Below are 17,338 nucleotides of genomic sequence, written 5' to 3' on the forward strand. Positions count from 1 at the left end.
AATTGAGTGTCATTTCTACACTCAATTACATCAGACTAAATGCATTACTGATTGTTGGAAGCTGAAACTTAAAAGTAGTCTACAAATTATTGAGAGGAAATAAATCTCCGCTGACAGTGGATATTAATATGTAGAAAAAAATATTTTCTGGATGTACAAAATCTTTTTGACGTCTTTTTCCAGAGTCTTGCTGAAGCCAGGCCTCGGCATCAATCAGTCAGAAGGTGAATTTTGGTTTTTCAGTGAACGGTACCGACGGGTTCTGCATGAAGAGAGTAAGAAAGGAGAGTTGTGTGCATCAAAAAATCCAAATATAATGTGTTAAAGTTTTTTTGTGATATAACGGGCTAAAATGTTCAAGGTGTGTGAATACTTGTATATTTAACAGCTCATTTTTTATGGACTTTTAATAATTTGATTAATATACAAAAGTATGCCTTCTGCTTCTCACTCATAGTTTTCTTTTTTTTTTTTTTTAATTAGTCTTTCTGAATTTGTAAAAATTCAAAGTTGGTAAATTAGCTTGTGTGGACCTTATACCTCTGTGATGTGATGCCATTAAAGGTTTGCATGTCCAGGTCCTGCCTCACAGGCATATCTTAATCAGGCATATGTAACAAACTATAAAAGTCATAGACTTTTGCCAGTCTGGGAAATCGTGTCACACCGATGGGGTCAGCTGTGGGGTTATGAATGACTCCCAAAATGAGATTAATTTCATTCTAATCAGGCAAAACAATAACTTTGTTTTGCCTGAAATAGAAGAAGAGACAGGTCGGAGGTTTTGAAATGTGAATTTTGTGGAGTCATCAGCCATCAGTGTCTTACTTCTGCTATTTAGCTATTTGGAGAAACAGAGATGAGTCTTCACCTAAGTTAATTACTTCCAAATGGTTGTTGCAAATGATTCTACTCTTCTCCTAATTCTATCACTGCCATCGCAGATGCATCTTAGGGGTTAAATTACGTAGAAATGTGGTTATTTCTACAGAACACAGCATGTTGGTTCACAGTCCATTTTAAGAAATTATTCCTTTAAAACACGCAATGGAATTTTAGACTACTTACTGGTATTTATTTTGCAATGGTAACAATCTGAGCTAAACACAGATTGTTACCATTATCAATTGTACTTGATAACGATCAGATAATTGCCAACACTTTCGGTGATGTAACATGGGTTTCTAGTGGTACATTCACTGACTGTGGGCCCGTCTGAGCTTTTCTATTTAAAACCATAGCGTTCTATCTCAATAAGAATCTCAGGCAAAAGTGTCAGCAGCATAATGTGATTTTCAGACCAAAAGCGTCATGTGCGCAGCTCACCACGAGGGTTTTGTGGGGTACAGTTTCTACAGCTTCATGTGGATCTTAAATGAAGATCCACATGGTAGAGAAAATGATGAAGACATCTGGAAAGCTTTCAGGTGTTGCAGCTTAATGGCACACGCATGTCCTTCAGATAAGACGCACACGCCCATCTCTAAGAAACCGCAATCGTCGCTTTCAGAATTTAGGACGGAAATAGCGTTGAAAAATGTTGTCAATTTGGAAAACCCTTTGACGTGCACCATGCAACACATAATTATATTCTTTCATAATAACCACCTGCACGTGTCATTGCCGTAACTTGGTGCGTCTTATTTAGAATAAATTGCAGGTATGAGGTCTTTGAATCAGTTCATTCATCACAGCAACCATGACAAATTCGAGACCAGACGAGTGGGAAGAGGTGCAAAAAATCAGTGCAACTTATTGGTTTTGCCGACTCAATACCTTGTCATTTATCATTTATCATAAAGGTCTTTGCCCCCAGATCGCTTGTGAAAAGTGCAGGCAGTTGCTATGTGTCATTTTCCATCCGTGTCCATGCTGGTGCTGTTGAAGATAGCAACGAAAACAAAGAAAAACATGTTTGTTATTCCTTTATTCTCCATCAACCAAAGCATTCCACTTGACTTATCAGTATGTTTTTTTTTTTTCCAAGAACCAATAAACACGCAGAGACTAAAACAGCTCGGGCGTTAATGGGTGAGGGAGCGTTTTGATAACAGATAAACTTTTATCATGGATGCAGACTTGCATCGTTGGGAAATGACACAGAACGTTCGTTGCCAGTGCAGAAAAACAAATACCAAGTCTAAAAAAAGCTCCTTGCCATTGATAGTTACCTGTCAACACAAATATTTTTAAAATACCTTTCTTGCAGAACATATTGTCCTCCAGCGAGAAATAGTCAGATGAAAGCCAAAGGCCAAAGGACAACCTACACTGGTAACTACATTAAGTGTTACTAAGTGTTAGCTGTCAAACCAAGCTGTCCTCTTCATTAGCAGAGCTCAGACAATTGTCAGAGCTACATGGAGTTCCTCCTATAGTCCAGACATGCTTCAAGTCTGACACACAGCACTTTATGACATCATTCTGCTAATTAGGAGATGATATCTGAACTACTGAAGAAAAGCAATGCCCACAGATTAACATGTAGGTAGACCTACCTTACAAATACAGAGTTGTCCTCAATTATTAGTAAGGATGTTTTAAAAAATGTTAAAATAAATCCCACTTTTATTGTCATAGCATAATCCTAATTTTGATTTGTTTATATTTTTTTCCTGCCTGATTTGTGTTGGAACCTTTAATAATTTTTATGCTATTTCCTGTTTTCTTTGGGTACAAATATGAAGGGATACAGAATCCTAGTTCATAATCTCTTTTGCTGCAAAGCTGAAGGAGGATTGAAATTGATCAAGTTACCACATGTCACTGTTAGACAACTGCATCAAACAGTAGCATGACAAGGTCACCATGTGTCCACAGCAATCAAGGCATGCCACCTATTTGCCAACTGGTTCTCTCAGAGGAGAACCAGATGGCAAAAAAAAAAGTGTTTTTTGTTCTAATACAACTATTAATGTGTTGCATTTGCTAAACACAACTATGACTTTAAAGTCCAAAAAATCATAAGAGTCGTGGGAACCTTGTTAAAGTGCCTCTTAGCTCTTTAAATTGAATTTTAAAATCTGCTGGACTTTATGAATGAACCAAAATTGAGTTGTTAACAAGTCATTCCACGGGATAATGATAAAAACATATGGCCAAACCAGGCACAAAATGAACCACTGATGTAGCTGATGTAGGACGAGAGGCCACATCAGCTATTCATAATGATTAATGTATAACCTTAGTAGGGTGAATCACAGAAGGCATGCTTGGATGATTATAGCTCTGAGTGTCAGCCTGAGAGAGCAGACAGAGAAGGCCTTCCATTGTTGTGCAGAGAATAGTCTCACAGTGGCAGATTCCAGTGTGGTCGCACAGGCAGCACTCTGATAAGCTTCCTCCAAAACGATCTCAAAGAATCCGTTGTCCCGTCCTGATAGATTGAAGTTATTTCCCCGATACCGCAATGGCATGCTTCCAGACAACGGCTCACAGAGCCGGCGGAGGCAGAGAGTCCAAGACCCGTGAATGCAATGCAGCAATTGTAGTTTGATGTGACGGGAATCTGTGTCGACAGGTCATCAGATTACTTTACAATACAGAAACAGCTGTTATTGAGGTGATTATGATCACCTGCTGACAGCAGGCAAATGTGATACATCGGTTTTTAGTTCTGGCAGATTTTACGGCACTGCTGAGTAAACTTTACCCACAACATTGCTGCCTTCATCAGTCCATTAAGAAACAATTACTGCTCGCCTCGCGTGTGTGACACATTAATTGGCTTGGTCAAGAAACAGGTTTCAAATGATTCCGTGTTTTGAAAGCCAAATCTCCCAGTGGCTGTTTTCATCATTGTACCTTTTCTCTCTGGCTTTATATGTGCAGGATAATTTAATACAATAAAGCACCAAGCATTTGTGCAAATTGCATAGTGCCTTTCAATTTGTTCATACACCTAAGAAACAGTCACCAATATTGTCATGCTGCAGTCAAAATTTTCTAATGCAAACACATTTAATCCTAGACTGTGATCTTATTTTATTTCATTATATTGAAGTGAAATTAATTTGACATTCAGGTTCAGGTTTAGTCTGTGTTTCTAGGTGTGTTTTCTATTTCTACGGATTCTTTTCTTCCCTTCGGTCTCTCTCTATACCTGTGTGAACTTGTCTTCTTTTTAGTCATAACAAAGTCTCCCTCTGCTGTTTTCCATCAGTCTAGTCGTTCAGCTGCCTGAAGACGTCACTTAATTTGTGAATATAGAAAACCTGTGATTATTAGAAGTTAAGAACGGTGAACAAAACACATTGTGAACACGTATTACATTTTTGCATTAAAGTTGGCTAGATCATAGTGTTTTCCTGTCAAAACTACAGACATGAATCAATTTGAAAATGACTGGAACGCTTGAAAATTGCTCCTGATATAGACAGTCTCCATCCAACCTGACTGAGCTTGAACTATTTAACAAAGACGAACAGGCAAATAAACTCTTCAATCTATACATTTACAAAGCTGATAGAGACGAACCACAAAAAACAAACTTGCAGCTACATTAGAAGACCTATTTGAGTTGGACACATCAAAGTTTATGGTTGAACCAAGACTAGCATTTGGATAAATGATAAAACTTAATACATTTACTAAAGTCATCTGTTACATTTTGGGGTTTTTTTGTTAAAATTGCTTCAGCATCATGGAACAACTTTGTGAGGTTGTTCCTTTCTATCCAGTGCATCATATCTGATTGAAAACTTCAATGACAAACAAACATCATGGACTCCGGATTTGCGTCACTGCGTGTGGTTCGCTGCATGGTGGCCGTCTTCATTTGCAGGCCCACAGCATGCACGCCGCAGTATCAGTGCATTTGAAGGGCAAACGTTGAGTTTGGATGGAAACCATGGTAATGACTTGTGACCGCAGCAGTGACTCGCTACCTCAGTCACCGCAGCACTGGGCAAAACTTCAGTCGACTTTTACAGAACCCTCCAACGGTCTCTAAAAATGCATCTGCGGTTTTGGAGCATCGGACTGTAGGATTTTTGCCTCTTTCCGAATTGTTCTTTTGCTCGTTTTCTTTTGGGATTTATGCAACGGCCAGTCTAAACAACCGTTCAGAATCAAATCTGGAAGTATTTATTTTTGGACGTATATTTAGCTAGTGACCACAGCCCTGGAACATGCCAGCCATGCTAACTAGCTGGGGTAAGGCTATATTTACAGAAGGATGGGTATCCATCACGGTGGTGTGAAAGCACACAGACAGACAGCCAGAGCGCGAGGAAGGGAACGTGTAGCCCATCCGTCACCACAGTCCGGTCTCAGGGGTTGCCTATTTAAAACCCAACACAATTTGCAACACAGAGACACACGGGACAAACAACCGTGCATCAACACACTCACTTCCACCTAGGAGAGACTGGCTGACCTCACCTGCATGTTTTTCAAGTGTGGGAGGAAGACAGGGGACCTGAACTGAACCCGGGCATGAACAGGGCAAAGATGCAAGACGCATGCAGAAAAAAATGCGGTTTATTTCTAAATATTGTGACACAATAGTCCAGAGACCATTTATGTAAAACTGACTTCCCTCTGCATAATGGTGCCATTGCTGTACTTTGCTTTGGGGACTGGGGATGCCGTGTTCAGGGTGATTTGCAGGGTTAACATCCTGCATATTATTTTGGAGTTAAAAAGGGAAGTGGTTGCATTGAATTTTATCTAAGGTAAACAGACTAGATGCCTATTTCTTTCAGATGTTTGAGTTAATCAAATGAATTCCCACCAAAAAATACATTGAAGACAGTAAAAATGTCCAAAGGATTTAAATGCTTTTCTGTAAAGTGTGTCTTTGTGCACTGATCACACCAAATGCAGAGCCAGCACTTTCTTTCTCCCAGAAAGTTTTTGTTGTCGTTTTTGTTCTTTAATCCTCTTCGAATTTCAGAATTTTTCTCTGCTCCTTTTGATGCTTTTAATGGTAAATTATGCAAAATTATATTTCTGGGAAAATCTAGTCAATTTTTTTCAAAACAGCGGAGACTCAAAACCGGCTTACAAGTCATGCAGGTCGTGCAGTTGTCAAGTTTGTCCAGCAACAGAATAGAAAAAGAGGGAGAAGAAACAGCTGATAGTGACTCCTGGGCTTTCTGTATTGGCACCGTACACCTGAATGACATCATGTCAACTGTCAATACAAGTGACATAGACAGTCCGTTTCTGCAAATAGCTGACCAGACAAGCAAGTTCAAGCAGACAGACAGATGGACAAGGTCAGGGAGTGGCAGATAAACAGACATGCTGCATCACTGCTCAAGACTGCAGTGTTTTATATTGGGTTAAGCAAACCAAAGCATGCATGCATCTATTCAACTTTGCAGAAAAATATATATACATATTTTGCACATGAACATATTCTAGAACTAGTTACCTGCAACAGCTCTGTTTCACTCAGCTGTCCCTTTTGTGCATATTTAGAGCTAATATTGTTGCAATGCATTTACTTGGTCAAAGAAAATCTAAAGAGCTGCTCTTTGTTTTGCTTCCTTTCAGTGAACCAGCAAACAATCCTGAATTTGCTGTTGGTTGAGCTTCCGTCTTAGTGTGCAAGTCCAAGGTTAGGTACTTTGTTTACCACATTGTTGAGGCGGTTGACAGTTGTTGTCATCCACTCCATGTTGAGTTTAATGGCCTCTCTGAGGACCTACAGCATGTCCATAGCAAACTCTTGATACTCCAGTCACAAGTTTGCTTTATATTCAGCTCCTAGATTTTGTTCAACATCTGCAATGAGAGCCAGTCACCGAATATGTCCGTGTGTATTTACCCTTGCTAAGGATTCTGCAGGTTGCACTGAGCCATGGTGCACTGGGGTTGCATTTTTAGTTAAGATGGTCCAGTTCTTAACGTGTTCAATGAAACTTGCCATGTAGGGATATTTGCCTGTGTGCACTGAAACACTAGAAGCCTCCCAAATCTCCCCATCTGAGTCCCTTTGGGGTATAAATAACACAAACCCATAAACACTCCCACATCCAACAAATAACAAGGACTGACAGCAAGCCACGTATTAAAAAGCTGTGAGTTCAAGCAAGCTCTTGGATCAATGAAAGTCATGAAGTATAATTTTCACTTACGTCTGAATAAAAAAAAAGTTCTTAGACAGATGGGTGTTAATATTTTGCCACCAAAGGACTGTGTCTATGACTAGTTTCATGACATCATGCAAAATTGTAAATGAACACCCTTGGCCACCAACCGTCACCCCAATCATGTGGATACAAGAGCTTCTTAAATGATGAGGTCATGTTGATCTGAAGATCCTTGTCATGGAGTTGAGGGTACAGGGGTCATCAGCTGCTATATAGAGAGGAAGGATGGGCAGAATGCTGGCAATGCATAATCACTGCATACTATTTTTAATTCCCCTACCTTTGCCTTCTTACTCTGTGCTTTTGCCCAAAGGTAACAAGCTGAACAGTCAACTCTTCATCTTGTGGTTGCGGATCATTTGTTTTCACACACAGACCTGTCATCCAACGCTGCAGACCACCAGAGGGACTGCAGCATACATCACATCTCACCCACTGGGGTCCCCACTCCCTCCCTCGATTTTCTATTTAGCTTTTAAGTAGTGGAGACAGAGAGCCCACCAAACCTGTCTGGCGACATTAACACTCAAGAAGTATCAATGTCTTTACAAAATCTTTACAAAAATGTAAAGATTGCCGTCTGAGCACCTTAAAAATTCTGCATAAAAATTGACCACAAACTTTTAAAGGTCACACAACTCTTTGCACAGAGGTCTGTCATTTTGGACCATTCTAAACCATTTACAACATGGTCTGCATTCTGGGCCTAATTTCATCTTCACAAACAGAAATGCTCCATTAGGGAATGGAGTGGCGACTTGAATCCCTTTGAAAACCTCAGGACTTCAGCTGATGCTTGCAACGTTGCACCGCAGAACATCAACATCCTTCATTTCAAGAAAGTGGGACGCTATGCCTCAGCAGACAGTAAGTCAGCTTGTGAACAGCATGAGGCATCGTTGAACGTGACACATTATTGAGACACGGATATTTTTTGTTGTGGCACATCCACCACTGTTGTTGGCTTTTGTTTCATTACATGGCTTGAGAGCAGGGAATCACACAGGGAATCAAATATCCCTAACCTTTTGTAAGTCGTGTGCATCATCCATCCTACAGATGCTTTCAGCTAATTATGTATTGAAGCCTGATTTCTGTGGAAATCTCTCTAGATTTTCTGCAAATCTATTTATAATTTCAACGTAATCAAAAAAAAAGAAGTTTAAATGCTCTGGTGGATCATGAACACTTAGATATAGAACAATATAAGATCCTTGGTGAACTCCTCATTGTTTCCTGGATACAAGTTCAAGACAACAAATAGCCAAGGCAGTAAACTGAGATCACGTACGCACTAGTCTCCTAACTCTGAGTTTAATGACCTCAGTGCTGCACACATAGACTGCAGACCCAGTGGCACAGAGAGAGGTGCTATAAATCATGCAAGCACTGATAGCTGAAACCTGTGAGGTGTGTAAGGTTTGTGCAATATTGATGAAGCCACACGATCTCACAACAAAACCAAAAGGGAAAAAGAAACACGAGGTTCCACCACAAAACCAACCGAGACGTAAAAATAGATTAGTATTAAGTTTGTTATTTTGGAAAAGCGCTCTACTTCTCTTTTGGAAAAGTACCACAAGCAGCCTCTGGGAAGTGGGGAAAGCCTATGCTGCATTCCTGAGTGTAATCACTCTGTGTGATGTCATAATCTGCTCAAGTACATGTCCAGGCAGAGAGCGGTGTCAACATTTTGACAGCACGCCTTTACCTGGCAGGTACATTTTATTCTCTTTGCATCCGCTATGTGATAACACCACTGTTTCTCAATTCCCTTACGGCTATGGTTAAGCAAGAAGCCAATCTAATGCCTGCGACTTCTCAGATTTAGTCAACGTTTCCATGTAAAAGCGGAAAAAAACAAATCTGGATTTGACTTTAAATTTAAGAAAAAATTTCTATCCATTCAAAAAGAACTCATTCTGAGTTTAAGGTGTAAACCACTTAGCACTCATAACTTCAGCGTAGTGCTTTTCTGTCTATGTGTCTGAATCATTTTTTTTTTAATCTTTCCCATCAGTTCAATTGATTCCAGTTTTACTGCTGAATATTTTGCAAAACAGCCTCTCGATTTGGAATAACATTCAACTGCTTCGCTGTAGAAATCGGATGTTTTACAGCTTCACATCCATTATTCACATATATTCATATATTCATGACCGGGAGGGTTAGGGTTGCAATGCAACCTTTATCCTGTGAGAATAATGAGTTTGAAACTTGCCGGTTTGTAAATGTAACATAGACAATTCCTGCAAACATTTTCACACTCATTCAACCTTTTTACTGCATTTTATGTTAAATCACAATTTCAGCATGTCTGACAGTGTGATAGACAAACACACAGTTGAAATACTTTCCAGTGCAAGTAGGCCATTGAAGTACTATGATTCCAACATGTTTGCACATCTAGAGGGAAAATGTTTTGCACATTCTTCGACTCGAACGCAGTCGAAATGCAAGTGTAGCACCAGTGAACATGAATGTTTCTCAGCATGTTTCTTGGCATATTTCAGCACATTCTTTGAGCACATCTATTGCCGCTCTGGCTGAACGCTCAGGGTCGTTGTCCTGCTGAACAGCAAACTTCTTCCCCGGTCTTGAGTCTTTTCTAACATCTCACTCCTTTTTTTGCATCGTGGTCTTTCTTTTTTGGAATTGCTTTCTCAAAGCATGATATCGCCACTGCCATGTTTTAGAACGGGCATGTTAATGGTGGTGCACACGGTTCGTTTCCTGTGACGTCTGTCTTTTTCTAGGAGCCACAAAGTTCAGTTTTGGCTTCATCTGTCCAGAGCAAATTCTCTCGTGCTTTTGCAGTTTCCTCATTATGACTCATAGAAACCACAAACTAGAAACCATTTACCTTCAACAATAGCTTTGTCCCTGCTATTCTTGCATAAGGTTCATAGTTGTCCTGTAAGTGACAACTATGAACTGAGCTGTGCATTTCTGCAGCTCCAGAGGAGCTAGCATGAGCCTTTTTTTGTTTGCTCATCTGCATTATTCTCTCCATTATGCAGCGTTTACCATCTATGGGGTCCTATCACACACACTCATGCTCCACCTCCCTGACGATGCAGGCAAGACTGGCTGGTGGTGTGTTTGAGCCACAGGAGAGCCGGGGATCCCACCTCCAGCTATTCGCTTTAGCTGCACAAGCTAAATTGATAGATTTGGAGCAATTTTCATGCTTTCATACATCTGAGGTCTCGGCAAAACAGATGTATTTATGCTGAGGTTAAATTCAAATAGGCGAAATCCTTTTTTTCTAAATAAGAGATTTTTGAAAGCCGCTGAGTGTAATTGAGGCTGAATACAAATACTAGAAAAATGTGTTACATTTTTGAAAACCTTGCAACATCTCCGTCCACTTCACACTCACATCCTGGTTTGTGTTAGATTCACACAATGACATACACAGAAATCTGTTGCCACATGTGGGAAAGGTCTGGGAGAAAAATCAATTTTGGAAGGCACTTTAATGCCAGTGACTCGTGTCACAAGGTAGAAATTGTCTCGGAAGTAACACAATGATAAATCTACGGTTTGTTGTTTTGGTGGATAATGAATGAATAACAAATAAGATTCATCTGTTCTTTGCTCCAGAACTGGCCCGTTTTCTTTCCAGCAAACTCATGGCACAGACTTAAAACAGAAAAGAAAGAAAAAGGTGTTTTGGTTTGTAAATAACATAGCCCTCAACTGTTCTTTGTCTTTGTCTTTCATTGGGCAGCTCTGCAGCCTTTTGCACAGATTGGAGGCAGTTTCGAAATCATGGAGACTTTCTTTTTTTCTTTCTTCCTCCTTCAGTTCTTGTTACAAATCGTCCTTTACAATACACTCCCATCCTTCCGCTCAGAAACAGAAGTTCCATTGCAAAACTGCACGACAAAGATCTGCAATCACTTTTACAAAGAAAAAAATTGACCCTTGATTTGCTGACATCAATCTGTGCTACATCCACTCGAACTCAGAAATGGGATCCCGGAGCTGAAAAATTCTTCTAATAAATAAATTGCTTTTATTAAAAGATATGCTCCATCAGTAGAATATCTAATGTGTAACTTTCTAATTTAGAAATCCAACCATTTGTTGTTGTTTTTTTATTATTATTATTATTCTTTTGCACACAGCTAAGAAAAACATTTGGCCAGTGAATGCAACACAAACAGCAAACGGGAAATTTTTAAGCAGGCTGTAAACACTGATTACATGGTGAGCATGTAAACAACATTCCCTAAATGACTTCAAGCAAGCCAAGAGTTTGTGGAGATGAAGACAACCAATGACCAGGCGGTTTACTGTTATTTTACTCCAGTGGTGTGCTTTTTTTTTTTGTTGTAGTTATTTCTGTGGCGTTGCATAAAAGTGCTTTATCCCTGAATGACCTGCAAAGAAGGGAAATGAAAGAGGTTTGGGGAACAAACCATTTCATTCCATTCTTATCTGTAAGAGAGGAAGTGATGGCATGTCTCAAGGGGTGTTTACTTGAAATACATTCAGAAATCAAAGCTGTGCAACGCGTATGTCAAAAGACATAAGCACCATGGAAGAGAGGTGACACAGACACAATATTCAAATTCATCACAGAGAGACCCTCAGCTAAGGCTTCCTCCACCGTGCCTCACAGTTGGAATTCGTTTTAGTGTTTGTGTTGATGAATAGTGTCATTCTTCTCTCCAAAACCAGTAGCATGTATTTTTCTGAAGATACTGTGCACACCAACGTGGAATTTTACCATGTCTGTCCGTTTACATGTTTGTTTCTTTTAGAGGACAGTCGTTTCCTGCATGGTGTCTTTCCGTCCCCTTGTTATTTGTTGAATTGTCTGCATTTGTTCCTTTGGTCTACACTAGTTCCTTTCTCCTGCATTTCACCACGTGTGCTCCTCCTCGGTTTGCATGCTCATCCCTTGAATTTGCCTTTCTCCTTGAAATGATGGAGGTATTTGCATGGAAAAATGAGAAGATATCAAAGTATTGTTAAAGCAGAATAAGAACGCCCAATGTTTTGTGGAGTTAAGCCTCGTAATAATTTCTTCACCTCACTATAAAAGGGTATTTGTTGTAAGTGAACCCAGAAATAGACGACCGGGACCCAATCTTTGTTTTGGCTGTATTGCTGTGGTTTTGGGGGGCAGATTTGATTCCTAATCAGTGCTACTTACAATTTAGGCAGCAACAGTTCGGGTTGCGGTAAAGCACCTGGCTGCTGATTTGCAGATGCATGACAAAAGATCAAACTACCTTTTCACTCTGTCGTAGGACTGTTCTCAAAAGACCTCTTGTTCCATCTGACACACCAACGCTAAAGCCACAAAAGTTACATGTGTGGATAGACAAACACAAGTCCTGATGTGATCTGAGATTTGTCTGAACTCTCACTCACTCACAGGAAAGTCATGTTGCTGCTCAGATGCTCAGTGTCAGCAGTCTCAACAGACTGCCTGTCTGCTCAGATTGGTTTTATTTCCAGTATCAGACTGAATGTGTCTGTCTCCCACACATCCTCTGCATATTTCACATAATCCATGAGGCGCAGCTGAGGGCCGTCTGCGTATTCCCTCCCTGTAGGATGGGAGTGCGGTACGTGACAGAAAAATAAACAAGGCCTTTCATCATGGCAGGCACCTCTTCGTCAGGAAAACTCAGGCAGACAGACCTCAGACTTTATGCTTTTTTTTTTTTCCTCATTTTTCCTTTTAAATGCATGCAACATTCATCAGAACACACACCTCCCCCGTTCTATTATAAGTTTGAGAAGGAATAAATAAAACCAGCTGATTGTTGGAAAAATCCACCAGTAAACTGCTGAGGTTGTTCAAAAAATGTCTTGTCTAAGGATTCTCCTTTTTAGACCGCACAGAAACATGCACGCACACAGAGCCACTGCTCCTTCTAAATGGAGTATTGTTGAAAGGTTTGCAGAGGCTTCAATATGGATGTCTACTTTTGTGCTGCTCACCTTTTCCCCAAAAGAGGTAAACAGACAGATCCTGTTACAGAGAAACCTGAGATAAAGCCAAAGAGTGTGACGCTGCGTTTCACGATGGGTGTGTGTCGGGTAGACAGTGACTACATGGATCCTCATCGCTCTGAGACTGCATGCCGACAAAAGGTAAACGACTGGGACAAAGTTTAACAATGATTTCTTTATACAGGGCACATCTTCTCAAAATGGCCCACCCATGCACAGCAAACACAAACTGCCCATTATCCTCTTCAATTAAAGTGACTGAAAGGGTGGGAGGCTTGCGTGACCTGAAACTCAACTTCCAAGCGTGGAAACTATGAGTAAATCATGTCGATAACATCAACTTGGACAACTGATAGGAGATCAGGGTCCTGAATGCAGCCAGAACTCATTACATTGGAAAGAGAGACAGATAACAGGAAGGTCTCAAATTTGCACACTACACTCTAGATCAGTTGCACTGATTTTATTCGCTGATGTCGGTGTAAAGCAGGCTTTAAAAGAACGGCAAACATTTTCACAAAATTTCTATTCCACTTCATATTTTGTGTTGAAATATTATGTCAGCTTTCGAGAAAATGGACAAAGGCTTGAAAAGTGTGGAAGTCTAAAGTTTATGGCTCCTTTTGCTCCGGCTGTAGCTTTGTCTATGCTTCTTATCATGATTACTTTCCTCTGGTTTTTCCAGGTGTGGGTGATAAAAGGTTCTCGGACAGGTTTTGATTTGTTTGGGCTACCTGTAGCACTGGGCCACCCTCCTCAGCTGGGCCCAACCCTAAACGGAAACCTTATAAAACACCAGGCGAAGACAGCTTTATGCACCAGCTGTCAGAGTCAAATCAGCGCTCAGTCCTGCTAGTCAGCACGAGTATGCCATTTACAATCGTACGACTTCCACTCACTTTAGAAAATGAAATGCGAGGGAAATACTATTTTTTAAAATCTGTTTTAAACTGTTTATTCTAAAGTGAAGACTGTTTTGTGACATTGAATTTGCTTTAAAGAGAACATAAAGCATCACATCCATATCTCTGTGTGGGTATTTATTGATTTGAATCATTCTGTTTCAGAAAGCTGAAAGCATTATTGAACATTTTCAGTTTCACAGGTTTGCATCAGCTACGTTTTATTGCAAAGTCAATAGAAGCCAAAATGTCGCAGTCTTGCATCATCTTCACTCTCTCTCCGGTTGTGTAATGACACACGCTGTTTGTACGTATGACCAGGGTTCACGGATTGTTTCGCCGGTTGGGTTCAGTGTTGCAAATATCCGTCATTTTTGACATACATTTGCTTGCCAAGGCAAACACGTAGACTGGAAACAATCTGGATAATTTGAGGATCCTCCTGCTCTTGCATACGGGAATAATGTGAAACTGCCTTAACATTCCAACCTTTAGAAAAACAAAAAGTCAGTGGTTTCTCACAGGGAGTGCATGTGAACGGTGTGGTTAACTGCAGGCTCCTTCCACACTGACCAGGTGCTATAAAGGGAGACCACAGAGTTCAGAGTTTTTTAAAGTATGGAAAAGCATTGAATCATTTTTCCACATCTGGACAGTAATATAAAATGAGTGTGGGAAAAAAAATGATTAATTCCTAAGGCCTTATTTCTTATTCAGTTATTTAAAAAATAAATAAATAAATCTGTGTTGGGGGAAAAACAAAAGTTTTTCACATAGTTTTATTTAGACACTGAGACCATTTTTACTTTACCTCATCAAGTCTTGCGTCTTAGTTGAAATTAATGATTATTTTGCTTCTTAGATGTATACAGACTCATTAAAAATGAAAAAGGTCAATTTCACTGTGTTTTGGCTCTAGATCCTTGTACTTCTACGTTTCAAAGTGATTCAAAAGTTCTCCATTTACCTCAGATGACTTAATATCCTCCATGTTTTACTCAGCTAAGAACGAAACAAGACGGAGATTTTTGCCTGTGAATGTCTGGTATGTCATTAAAAAAAAGTAGGACAGGAAAACTGACTCAGGAAAGGTAGGGGATTTTGTATGTAAATTTTGTGGCCACCTTGAGATCAACTCTTTATAAATCTCAACATATGGACGGCAGACTCTTAATCTGACCTTTGTTTCAGCCGGCATCCAAAACCATGTCGGGCTCTGTAAGCAGCGATCAAACGTTTCTCTGTCATCTCCAACCTGAGAGCTTATGAAAGCTTTTCTTTGGAAGCGAAACATTCCATCAGTGCTAAGTGATACCTTTGTTAACGGAGCTTTGAAGTCACCTGAGCGCTATTGCCTTTTTATAGGTTTACTCAGGTTCCTCCAGCTGGCTCTAATGGGTCCTCGGTGAAGACACAGCACAAGTTGTTGTAACACAGTATCATGTCTGTGAGTCAGACCTGCTTTTGTAAAGCATGCTTTGACTCAATATAGACAGCAGAAGGTGGCTCCAGGCTACACTTGGCACACTTCGCCTGCTGCCCACAACCACCACACGCCCCAGCTCCATCTCGCGCTTTCCTGCCGACTTGCTTGAAACGGCGTTCTTCAGAGAGAGAGTTGATGTGCTTTGTAAAGCACGTCGGTTATTGCACCCTGGAACTAGTGTTCAGGACCAAAGTCTGGGTTTACTGATGGACTCAGACCCGAACCTTAAGAGACACATAAAGACAGTTACAAAGTCAGCCTTCTATCTAAACATAAAGAACATTTTCAGAATTAAAGGACTAATGTCCCAGAAAGATCTAGAGCAAAAATGTTTCACTGTAAAGATGGCTTTAGAGTGTTTTGCTGCAACCTCAAGTGCGAAATAAACTTCAGTGGAGTTCGAAAACAAAATATGTGTGTCGGTTTACATCTGGTTGATCAACATATGGATTTTTCTTTTCCCATCAACCATTTGAAGAACAAGCCTTTCTGCCTGGACCAGCTTTAGAAGTTAAAGGAAAAAGACTCTTGTTTATTGAATAAGCAAAACACACACACTTTCTACTTATTTATTTCTCATTCTTCTAAGTGGACCATCAAAGTAAAGCTTTTGAATCTGTAAGTCAGGAAACACTAATGGGGAGCGTTGCTTCACCTCTGATGCTGCTGCTTTATTGTGTCCATTACATTTCTTCCACTGTCTGGTCTTTAAAGCTCCTCCACAGCTGCTTCCAAATGCACTAGTGATCGACCACTGCAAATCATTTTTATCTGCCTTTAAAAGGCCAGGTGCCCAAATGTCTCCTATTGAAATAGTAAATAGCGATGCAGTTTAGTAAGACCTTCCATGTCAGCAGATGAGGCGGGAGCATACTTCAGAGTATAGTAAACTGTTGTGAGGTTTTAAAAGCATTCCATTGAAACAAAGCAGGTCATAAAAATAAAAAAAAAACAGGCCCAGCTCATAAACATGAAGGTGGGACATAGCTTTTATTTGTTCACTTTATTTATTTTTGTAATCCAGGAGCAACCAGGAGTTAATCTCACCAAAGCCTAATTATTTGTGTCCAAACCCGACACAGCAATGTGAAAATGTGAATCGCTCACCTCTGTGGTATTCGCAGTGTGTTTTTGCTTTTGTCAAGCCAGGCTGCATGTCTTTCTTTCTCCCACTTACTTTTTTGAAAGGATTCTCACAGAAACTTCATCTGTAACTGACCCAGCGGAGAAAAATCTGAAGCATCTTCCTCCGCCCCCACCTTCTCGCTCCCCCCTCGTCCTCTCCACACGTTTCCTCATAAACTTCAAACACTGTTGTTTCAGCTTCTCGCTGTTTATCGAGGTCGACCTGAAGATCCACTGTTAACTCATGAGCTGGCGAGGCCACATCCTCTCAAACCACACTCTGCTATTAACTGAAAGAGACAATAAACACTCACCCTGTTACATTTGTGTGCTTTTATAGGTCTGAATTATTCTGCAGCACCTCGTGGGGGTGGTCTGCCTCATTCCCAGGCCATCACTGGAAGGGGTGATCTCACAGGGCCACCTTCGCTCCCCTGACGTCCCTCTGTTTTGTCATTTTGGCCGCTTTCAGCCTTCAGCTCTTCTTTTCGGTGCTGCTTTGAGGGCATCGTAGCAGGACCTGGTCTGGGAGGAATGCAGTGACGAAGCCAAGAGCGCCCACATAAACTTGACCCCATTACACAAATGAAAGCTGTGAGAGATAATTGCCGTGGAAATAAAAATGTGTCAGTGGGGGACTTTTGGTGGTTTTCTACCTAAAGAAGAAAACCACATTAGATGCAAAGCATCATTGCAAAGAAAATCAAGATAGTGATCTACCCACTGTCGTCAAATAAAGAAGGGAAGTG

The sequence above is a fragment of the Poeciliopsis prolifica genome, unplaced genomic scaffold (assembly GCF_027474105.1).
Source record: "Poeciliopsis prolifica strain line A6 unplaced genomic scaffold, Auburn_PproV2 SCAFFOLD009, whole genome shotgun sequence".
NCBI lineage: Eukaryota > Metazoa > Chordata > Actinopteri > Cyprinodontiformes > Poeciliidae > Poeciliopsis > Poeciliopsis prolifica.